Below are 11,058 nucleotides of genomic sequence, written 5' to 3'. Positions count from 1 at the left end.
TGCCTGGCAGCTTGTTGCTACAGCTCTAGAGAATCGACAGAGCCCGCAGGATGGGGCTAGTGGGAATGAGGTTGTATTCCTTTCTCTGGAGCTTCCACCATTGGCCTAATGGCCAGCTCACCCTTTCCCTTGGGGAGGATGCTGTTTAGGCTCTTAATTTACCTGCTGCCTTTCATCTGCAATCTACAAACACTTCACTTTAATAACACCTTGTGTTAGTTTAGTGCTTCTCCCCTAGGAGCCTAAAATACCTCCTGTAGATGATCTCTTTTATCTCTGTGGCAGTCCCAGACAGGAGGGTGGGGACATGATTATATCTCTCCCATCACAGGGAAGACAGTACTAGGTGGGTAGGGGAGATGAGAAAACATGGCCACCTGGAAGCCAGGAGTCCTGACTCCTCAGCAGGGCTTGATGCTTGCTGTGTTTCTTTGGCAGGATGAGAACAGGACTCTGGCCTGCCACATGGGAGCTTTATTTCATTTTCCCTAGTCCCAAGGCAACTTCCCCGGGCCTGCTGGAGCTTGCTATAGCACCCAGGAAAGAGGCCATGTGCTTGCTTTTCCACTGGGGCCTTGGGCTGATCCTGTGGATCTTGCTGCTGGGAGACCCCATCAAAACCGGGGCACCTGAAAGGGTGACTACAATGGCCCTCTTACGGCAGGCAGTCTCAGAGCCTGCCTCTAACTCTAACCAGTGCCTCCACTTGGACAAACCCAGGGCAAGAGAACAAAAGAGCAAGCTGCTCCATGTGCTTGGAAGGACGAGGTATTCACATTCCTGTAGCCTCAACTATTTGATTTAAAGAAAGGCAGTTTACACAGTGAGCAGAAGGCCGGTTTTGGTCACCACCACACACCACTCTTGCTTGTTTGAAAAGCCCATTGTACTTTGGGGTTAGAGACTCCAGTGGCCCTGAACACCCCCGCCTAGCCTTAGAGGTAGCTTCCTCCTCTTCTCCCCACTCCCACCTTCCTGGCTGCTGGTGCCCGAAACCTTCCACCAGAAGGCAGCACTTTTCTCTGTGGCCCTGAAAGCACTCTGGGAGGGCAGAAACTGGGGCTCTGAGCCCCTGGGGCCCCAGGCCCAGCTCCTGTATCACACCCCCTGGCCCCTAGCCGACCTACTTTCTTACCGGACTAGTTTTCTGGACCTGGTTGCCCCTGGGGCCTAGACCCCCTGCCCAGCCTTGCCTACCTGCCCTGTGGCTGAGCAGTGTGTGGGCTGGCGTGGGAGGCTGCCTAGTGAGTGGAGGCCTGGAAAACAGGTGCTGTGTGGACCAACCGCTCTGTTAGCTGAAAGTGTAAACCCTCTTCTTCCTGAAGCCACAGGACAGAAAAGTAGTCATTGTGAAGGAAAGGACAATCCCGTGGCTGAGGTCCCTCCCCAAGGGGTGGAGAACACTACAAGCAGGAGACATACATAGGCACACATGCTCTTGTACTGCCCTGTGCCCGGTGCAATAAGGAGCAAGGATTACAGAAAGAATGGGACACAGTCCTTGCTCTCAAGGAACTCCCAGTCCTTGGGAAAGGTGTGGCTTACCTTCCTCCAGCGGGGCTGAAGACCAAGCTCCTCCCCTCCCCAGAGCAGTGGGATGGGGCTGATTTAAGTCTTGTTTAGGATAGGCCAGCCAGCCTGCAAGCTGAGGGCTGGGAGTGAGCCCAGATAACCTCGACTCCACCCAGACAGTTGCCTCCGCAACCCACGGCTGATGCCCTCATCCCTGGCACTTTGACTTGCCCCATCTCCAACCTTAGCTACCCAGGTTACCTCAGCAAACCCCCACAGGCACAGGGGAGTGAGTCAGAGCTCTGGGTCTCTCATCAACCCTTGGTTCCCACACCCAGGAACCCAGGGACCAAGATGCAGGTTGGGTGCTTCACTTCAAAGAGGAGCCACCAGCCTCTCTAGCAAGAGAAAGACAACTAGAAGACAGACCTCCAGAGAGAAAATTTTATCTAAAGAGTTAAGCAATTGTGAGGCCAATAGACCAAGCTGCTTGCCCTGAACTCAGTCTGCTGGGAAGGTCACTTTATCTGCCAAACAGGGTCAGTGAAGAAACCGCTCCTGGGAACTGACGCTTTCCTTGTGACTGGTCCTGCTTTTCCTTTCCTGAAGCGGTTCCGTTTACCCAGGGTCTTGAGAACGCACCTCCCCCGCCCCGCCCCCCCACCTCCCCATACCTCCCACTGGGGGCCTGGGGCGGCCCTGGCTCCACTCCCAGGGTGAGTCTGGCAGAGCTGGGACAGGCCCCAGAGAAATGTACTGCAAGTCAGAGCCTGTGCCAGGATGAGGGGCCTGCCCACTCCCCCAGTCACCTCCCAGCAAGGGGTTCCCCCAAAGCTCCTCCCAGATACGCACGAAAGGGGGCGCTACCCTGTGTCTCCAGTGGGGGCGGTCCTAGGTGCTGAGACGGCCGCCTCTGCCGTTGCCCTTTTAAGAGCTCACCCCCCCCCCCCACAACGGGGGCGGGGGTGCGGCAGGCAGGTTCCTGTTGCAGAATCCCAGCAAGTGCGGCTCCCCATCTGCGGAAAGGAGACGGAAAGCCAACCTTGCCAGTTCTCAATCTCTAAGTCCCCGGACCTGCGGGCAGAGGTAGGGGGTCCCAGCGACCTCTGATTCTGAGAAAATCCCGTTTTCTTCTAGAGGGGAAGTTTGGCTTTTGCGCTGTTCTCATTGGTTGGCGGGTGAGCCCTGCATTTTGGAGAGCGATAGGGCGCCCCCACCACAGAACCAGGGTGTCCCTCCCCTGCACAAACCTGCTGTTAGAAATGGTCTGGAAAATTATTTTCAATGAGGTGTAAATTACTGATAAGGTGGTGTGACCCTTCTGGGAGATGACTTTTTTTTTTTTTTAACCCTAAAAAAGGGAAGAATTGAGCTCCCATTTAGCATTTGTCTTCTCCTCCTTCCATCTTGTCTTAGAGGGGGAAAAAAAGAATTTTTATTTTTCCCTACTCCTCCAAAACCAGTGCTTGTGTACTTATGCCCGGGATTTGGCGCCAGTTCGGAATCCCTGAGCCCCTTTTCTACAGCCAGCTCTCTCTTCAACCTGCCTCTCCTGAGCCTCCCCTCCCCACCCATTCCCCTCAACCACCAACCTGCTCACACTTCCCATCTTAAAACCGTCTTCCTGTCATCCAGGCTTTGCTATCAAATTATGATGCGAGTCTGCTTTCCGTCAAAGAAAAATAAACCCTGGACACTTGTAGGATCTGTGACCTCATCAACCTCCTAGTACCCACCCCCTCAAAAGGAAGGTGGAATGGTCCATACAGTTGGAACAGCATAAGGGAGTAGGAGGAAGGCCTGAATAGTTGGAGTGCAGAGGGTGAGGAGGGTTGGGTTGGGGCTAGAGAAGTGGTGTGGATAAGGAGACAAGGCTGCCCCTAAAGGCTGGGTCCGTGGGGCTCTTGCCTCTCACCTGCATGCTCTCTCTGTGTGTACCCTCCTGCTGTACATCCCACATCTGTGATCTCTCATCACACATCTCTGGCTCTGACCCCCCTACCCCCAATACACACCGAGCATCTCCACCACAATCCAAACTGTTAAGTCCAGAGTCTAAGCTTCTATCTGATCCTCTGCCTCCACCCTGCTCTGGATAGTCAGGCACCCAAAACAAATACCTGGAAGTCTCGCCCTGGACCACTCCCTCCTCTTCTCCAGCAGCCAACTTCTCACAGTCCCACTCTCTTCATCGCCCAGATCTGGCTGCTTGGCAGCCTGTTCCTCAGCTGCAGCACAGACTCCCCTCCTCCTGGACTGTTACAGCCACCTCCTGCCGGTCTGCTTGACCCCAGTCCCTCTTTCAGATACAGCCTTCCCGCTGTGACAGATGGTGCAGACACTCCTGCTCCCACTCCACCCCCAATCCCGCCCAAACACTTCAGATGGCTCCCTCCGCCTATGAAATAAAGGCCAGACTTCTCAGCCAGATCCAGATTCCTCAAACTGTGGCCACAGTTCAGAATAGCAGGCTCCTCTGCTCTTCTTGTTTCTTGCTCTAGCCCCAGGGAACTGCTCACCTCTCCCAGAACTGACGTGCATTACACCCTCTTTATCTGCTCCTGCTATTCCCTCTGCCCCATGCCTTTCCTCTGGCCTGTCTCTGGAACTCTTCCTTCCCCTTCAGTTCAGTTCAGTTCAGTCGCTCAGTCGTGTCCAACTCTTTGCGACCCCATGAACTGCAGCACGCCAGGCCTCCCTGTCCATCACCAACTCCCGGAGTCCACCCAAACCCATGTCCATTGAGTTGGTGATGCCATCCAACCATCTCATCCTCTGTTGTCCCCTTCTCCTCCTGCCCTCAGTCTTTCCCAGCATCAGGGTCTTTTCCAATGAGTCAGCTCGTCATATCAGGTGGCCTAAGTATTGGAGTTTCAGCTTCAACATCAGTCCTTCCAATGAACACCCAGGACTGATCTCCTTTAGGATGGACTGGTTGGATCTCCTTGCAGTCCAAGGGACTCTCAAGAGTCTTCTCCAACACCACAGTTCAAAAGCATCAATTCTTTGGTGCTCAGCTTTCTTCACAGTTCCACTCTCACATCCATACATGACCACTGGAAAAACCATAGCCTTGACTATATGGACCTTTGTTGGCAAAGTAATGTCTCTGCTTTTTAATATGCTGTCTAGGTTGGTCATAACTTTCTTTCCAAGGAGTAAAGTGAAAGTGAAGTTGCTCAGTTGTGTCTGACTCTTTGTGACCCCGTGGACTGTAGCCCACCAGACTCCTCCATCCATGGGATTCTCCAGGCAAGAATACTGGAATGGGTTGCCATTTCCTTCTCCAGGGGATCTTCCCGACCCAGGGATCGAACCCAGGTCTCCTGCATTGCATGCAGATGCTTTAACCTGAGTCACAAGGGAAGCCTTCCAAGGAGTAAGTGTCTTTTAATTTCATGGCTGCAATCACCATCTGCAGATGATTTTGGAGCCCAGAAAAATAAAGTCAGCCACTGTTTCCCCATCTATTTGCCATGAAGTGATGGGACCAGATGCCATGATCTTAGTTTTCTGTATGATGAGCTTTAAGCCAACTTTTTCACTCTCCTCTTTCACTTTCATCAAGAGGCTCTTTAGTTCTTCTTCCCTTTCTGCCATAAGGGTGGTGTCATCTGCATATCTGAGGTTATTGATATTTCTCCTGGCAATCTTGATTCCAGCTTGTGCTTCCTCCAGCCCAGCGTTTCTCATGATATACTCTGTATATAAGTTAAAAAAGTAGGATGACAATATACAGCTTTGACATACTCCTTTTCCTATTTGGAACTAGTCTGTTGTTCCATGTCCTCACCCTTCAAGGTGGTTCAAATGCTGCCTTCTCTACAAAGCCTTCCCTAACTTCTCACACCCTCACGTGGATATTAATGAATAGGGCACTTGTCTCTGTCTGCATTGGACTGGTTGCTCCTTGAGGCCAGAGCTGGAGTCTTGTCCACCTGTGTTTGTCTCAGACTGAGCCCAGTGCCTGGAGCATGGCTAGGGCTGGAGAGGGCTCTCTGCTCAGCCTACTCCAATTTGTTAATAACTAAGTTGTTGCAGATGTTGCTTTGGGACTTGCTGGGAACAGCTCAGCCCCAGGCTCCGTCTCTCCCCTTCTGTGCTCAGGAGCCAAACATGATCTCAACTGGATCTTAGATGGACTATACATCTGTATGGAATCCTCAAACAGCGCCAGCACTGTCAGCTGAAGCTATCATGGGTTAAGGCATCCAGTGCCACCTTTTGAGTCCCCAGGAAAATCTATCTGACTTCTCTGGGACATCAGGCTTGCAGCTCCTGACTGCAGCTAGCATTGGGAATACAGTTTTGTGATTAACGTGAATGGGTTCAGGGCTGCACAAAAGGAAACCTAGAGACTCAACTGGCTTCCCAGATGATGGCTCCAGGAATGACACCTGGTCACCCCTCTGTTCCATTCATCAGTTCATCCATCCACCCATCCATTCACTCATTTGACTAATATTTACTGAATGCCTGCTACATATCAGCAGACATGCTAGATCCTAATTAGGTGTTTAAGGCAAACATGTTCTCCTTGCTCCTGGAGCTCACAGCTAGTAGGTAAGACAGATGTTAACCAAGTAAACTAACAAATAAATACTGCTTTGTACTACAAATTTCAATACATGCCATAAAGGAGGGGACATTCAATACCACCGTATTCAATAGCTGGAAGGAAACCAGGGTGCCCAGAACAGAGTGAAGGGGAAGGAATAAGAAGAGGCTGGGCCATTCCATCCCAAGCTTTGTGGACCCCTAGGAAGTTGGCTTTTATTCAAGGCACAACCTAAAGGTCCAGTGCCAGTTGTTTAGGAAGGGAGCAACATGCTCAGATTCAAACTTTGCAGTGTTACTCTGAGAAGGACACATGAGGAGTCCTTTCATCAGAAAAGTCCAGAAAGTGGCACATTCAACAAGAAAACTAGCCTGAACTTTTCAGTCAATACGACAAAAAAGAAGGAACGAAGGTAGCAAGGAAGGACAGAGGGAAGGAAACTAAAGCAACATATGGCCAAACGTGATGCATAAACTTCGGGTTTAAAAGCACAGCCATCAAAGACCCGTGAGGGAATCTGAATCGGACTGGACACGAGATGACACAGGAATCATCCTGTTCCTGGGCGTGGCAGCGGTCCCGGTCCCACAGGGCTCTGACTCAGGCACTGGAGGGTGGGAGTCCATGATGTTTGCACCTCACTTTCACTTCGTTCTCCAAACACTGAGAGAAAGCACAGTGTCGGTGATTATTGAAACTAAGTGGAGAGTATCTAGCGGGTATGTTGTACCATTTCAGCCATTTTTCTGAATGCTAGACATTTGCCAAGATAAAAAATTGGGGGAGATGTTTTTCAATCTAAAAAAATTGTATTAATTTAAAAATTTTAAAAGATTACTTAGGTGACTGAGTGGTGACTGGTTTGGAGGGGAAAACAGCCTCAGGAAGATTCCATACAACCTGAGCTGAGTGCCCCCTGCATGGAGTGGGGATGCTCAGAAATAGCACACCTTTGGGGGCACAGTTCTTGAGGCGCTAGCCTACCGTGTTCCCTCTTTGCCTGGCAAAGAAATAAAGCCACTCTTTCCTTCTCCTCTTTAATAAAATAAAATAAAATAAAATAAAGAGCCCACCCTCAAGGCACACATCCTCTAGTTTTGAAGAAAAGTGCAGGGCAGCCAGCTGGGCACACGGGCAAGTGTGGACAAGAGAACACGCAGGTCCCAGCCCGCTGGAGGCTGCTGGCCCGTGGTCCACGAGCCGCAGTGTCTGGAGCTCCCTGAGGCCAGGCTCTCCCCTCCCCATTTCTATGCCCTTTATAGAGCAACAGCCAGGGCTTCTCCCCACCTCTCTCCTATCAGAGCAACTGCCCTGCCCACCCACCTCTTCCATCAGCAGCCTCCCGCCCCACCCCTCCTCCCAAGCAGGCCATTGGTCCCAGAATTTGAGCCCACGAGGAACTACCTGTGACAGAGGTCACCAGGTTCTCCCTAGTCTGGCTCTGTCTGCCCTAGTATGCTGGGCCACAACACCCACCCCAATCTTATTAAATTTTTTTGCCATGCAGCGTGGCTAGCGGGTAGGATCAGCCCAGTAGTAAAAGCACAGAATCCTAACCACAAGACCACCAGGCAATTCCCACATCCACCCCAATCTTGGCTTCAGCCAAGGTGACCCTCACATTTCATTCATTCATAGCTTATACTGCTTAATCTGGAGCCATATTGCCTGGGTTCCAGTCCCAGGTCTGCTGTGTACTAGATGTGTCACCTCAGAGAAGACCCGTAACCTGTAGGTTAAAGGAGTTTGCTGATGAATTTCTCTGGCCAGGAATGCAATTCCTGATTCTTTAAGAGGCAACCAAGTCCCACCTCCTCCAAGAGGCTGTCTGAGATTTCTTCAACCCTCCCTGCTCTCTCCTCTGAATTCCTTTAGCCTTTTCTGTTTCGTTTGCTCCTGGACCACTTCACCCCTGCTACCTTGTTCATTTGAGAACCACGTCTTATGCACGTGTGTATTTTCCAGGCTCTCCCCGCAGGTCACTTTCCCTCCTGAGGTCTGGCCTAGATGAGCAGTAATTTCCCTTTGAACCGACTCCAGGATCTTGCTGCACTTTGAATTTCTCCCATGTGGGAGGGAGATCTAAAGGTTCCTTAAGCTGGAAAGTTTTATGAAATAGGGGTCAAGGAGGACACCACCAGGACAAGCCCTAGTCTGACACTCTGTAATGCTTAGATAAGGCCTCCCAGGTGGCTCAGTGATAAAGTACCGGCTTGCCAATGCAGGAGACATGGGTTCGATCCCTGGGTTGGGATGATCTCCTGGGGGAGAAAATGGCTAACCCACTCCAGTATTCTTTCCGGAGAATCCCATGGACAGAAGGGCCTGGTGGGCTGCAGTCCATGGGGTCGCAAGAAGACTGAGTGACTCAGCACAACAGCAAGGATGCCCAGAAGACACTGAAGTTTCCTTCCTGCTTTGGGGAGGGGGAAGCTGCTGAGGGGATCAGAGTAGGTTGGGGGACAGCTCTGTCCTGTGTCCCTGGGAGCAGGGTGGGGAGACTATTTGCCAAACTTGCCTGGAGATGAAGGAAGGGGTTCCTCACATCCCCACCCAGTCTGTCCTTGGGCAGAAAGGCCGTTCGCAATGAAGGGGGCTTCCCAAGCCCATGCTGCCTCAGCTCTAGGCTCCAGAATCAAGTTCCCCAGCCAAGGCTGCCACGCTGTCCCATCCAGCAAGCTTATTTTAGTACAAAGGGAGAGAGATGAATGGAGGGCTGCAGTTTCTCCGTGTGTTGGCTTGGGCCTTCAGCAGAAATGAGTCTCATTACCCAACCCCAATTCAAGGGATAATTAGCAGATGGTATAATTTCCGAGCATTCTCCGCACCACATGGCTATTAGGTGAAGAGCAAGATGCCCACGCAGCCCCTAGATCCTCCCAAACCACAGAGTCAAAGGGAGCCTGGAGAGGCGGAGCCCTGCAGAGGCCACTTAAGCCACCTTCTGTCTCTGGAGCCTTCCTTGGACTTGTTCATCTTCTGTCAGAGAACAGGGCACTTCCCTGAGCTGGAGTTCCCCTGCCCACTTCCTTCTCCTCCTCCCATCCACCACCATGGCCTGAAGTGTAGGCTAACCCGAATACCTTTCCTTTTCCCCAGGGAGAAAGAAGAAAGCTGATTTCTCATCCTTGGCATTACCCTGTGGTCACACGGAGGTTCCTTGGGCCTAGAGCCCCTGAGAGGCGCATCACAGGTCTCCTGCTGTGACGTACTGAGAGTGACGCTGGTGTGAGCAGAGTGCCTTGTTGGAAAAGAGTAAGCATCTGACCCAACGCTTTTCAACTGGCTTCCTCCAGACCCTCAAGCTCCACAGGGGGCCCAGTGGAGATGGGCAAGACCCTGACTCCTACTTCAACCCCACAGCACATTTTTTTTTCAGATTATTATTTTTAAAATTTATTTTTAGTTGGAAGATTATTGCTTTACAATGTGTTGCTGTACAACCATGTGAATCAGCTATAAGTATACACACATCCTCTCCATCTTGACCCTCCTTCCCACCCCTGCCGTTCCACCCCTCTAGGGCATCACAGAGCATGAAGCTGAGTTCGCGCTATACATCTGTTTCCTGCTAGCTACCCATTTTACTCATAGTAGGGATATGTGTCTATGCTACTTTCTCAGTTTTTCAGCGCCCCCTTCTCTCACTGTGTCCATAAATCTGTTCTCTAATGTCTGAGTCTCTATTCTTGCCCTGCAAAAAGTTCATCAATACCATCTTTCTAGATTCCGTATATATGTGTTAATAACGATATTTGTTTTTCTTTCTCTGACTTCACTCTGTATAACAGGCTCTAGGTTCATCTACTTCACTAGAACTGACTCAAATGTGCTCCTCCTTATGTCTGAGTAACATTCCATTTTATATATGTACCACAACTTCTTTATCCGTTCGTCTGTCATCTAGGTTGCTTCCATGTCCTAGCTATTGTAAATAATAGCAAGACTACTTTTATCTGGCTTATCATCTGGGCTTCTACTTTATATTTCAGTGAAAAAGGGATTCTACCTTTAAATAAAAATTTGAAGTTATTGAGCTTATTCTATCCCATCATTTTACAAAAGGAAATCGGCACAAGCATTTGACCAAAGTCACACAGTCAGACGGTGGTAGGCTGGACCTCCTCCCCAGGCCAGCCTTCATACCTCTGGCCCCAGCCCCTCGCTGCTCACACAGTTGGCCCTGGGCCTCTGGACAGGGTAAGAGAGAGGGAAGTCCTTTTGGATCACCCTCCACCTCCCAATGCCTGGCTCTCCTTCAAGGTCCGGCTTCCATGCCTGGCCCTCTCCCAGGAGTCCTGGAATCTTTCACGCCCCTTCAAGTGGCAGGTCCAGCCTGAAGCCTGCGAGTGGAGAGGTGCCAGAGTCCCGTGTCCTATGTCCTGGGCAGGGTTGTTTGCTGTCACAAAGCTGAGGGTGGAAGGAGGGGAGTGGCAGCTGGATGTGGATGGGGAAGTGAGGAGGCGGCAAGAGGTCATCTCTCTGGACAAGAGGCCCTATGGGGCAGTGAAAACCACCGGTCTAGGACTCAGGAAGCTTGAGTTAAAACTTGGTCCCACCCCTCTCCAGCTTTGTGACCCTGTACAAGTTTCACCCTCTCTGGGGCTCAGAACCTGCTAATATTAGCCTGTTTATACCCACTGGCTTTTGCTCTGACATTCCCAGCTTACCTCCCCCTGACAAGCCCGGGTGGCATCCAGGTGGAGGTTGGGGTCATTCTGCAGCTGGACTCCAAGGGGCAGCCTGATTGGACCACAACTTTGCTGAGGGGTACGGGGGTGGGGGCTCAGGATGGTCACTGTGTGTTCCTGGGGAAGTGGGGTGTCTCTCTGGCACAAGGGGGAGGCTTTATACTATCTAGCAGGGCCATTTTAGCTCAGTCTGACCCAGACCAGTGGAGGGGAAGCAACAACGACTCTTATCAGCCTTTTGGAGGGGGGTGCGTCAGGGTGGGCACTTGTCCTCTGAAAGTTCTTCAAAAAGTTTTG

The sequence above is a fragment of the Dama dama genome, chromosome 20, assembly GCF_033118175.1.
Source record: "Dama dama isolate Ldn47 chromosome 20, ASM3311817v1, whole genome shotgun sequence".
Classification (NCBI taxonomy): domain Eukaryota; kingdom Metazoa; phylum Chordata; class Mammalia; order Artiodactyla; family Cervidae; genus Dama; species Dama dama.
This window is presented reverse-complemented; position numbering follows the sequence as displayed.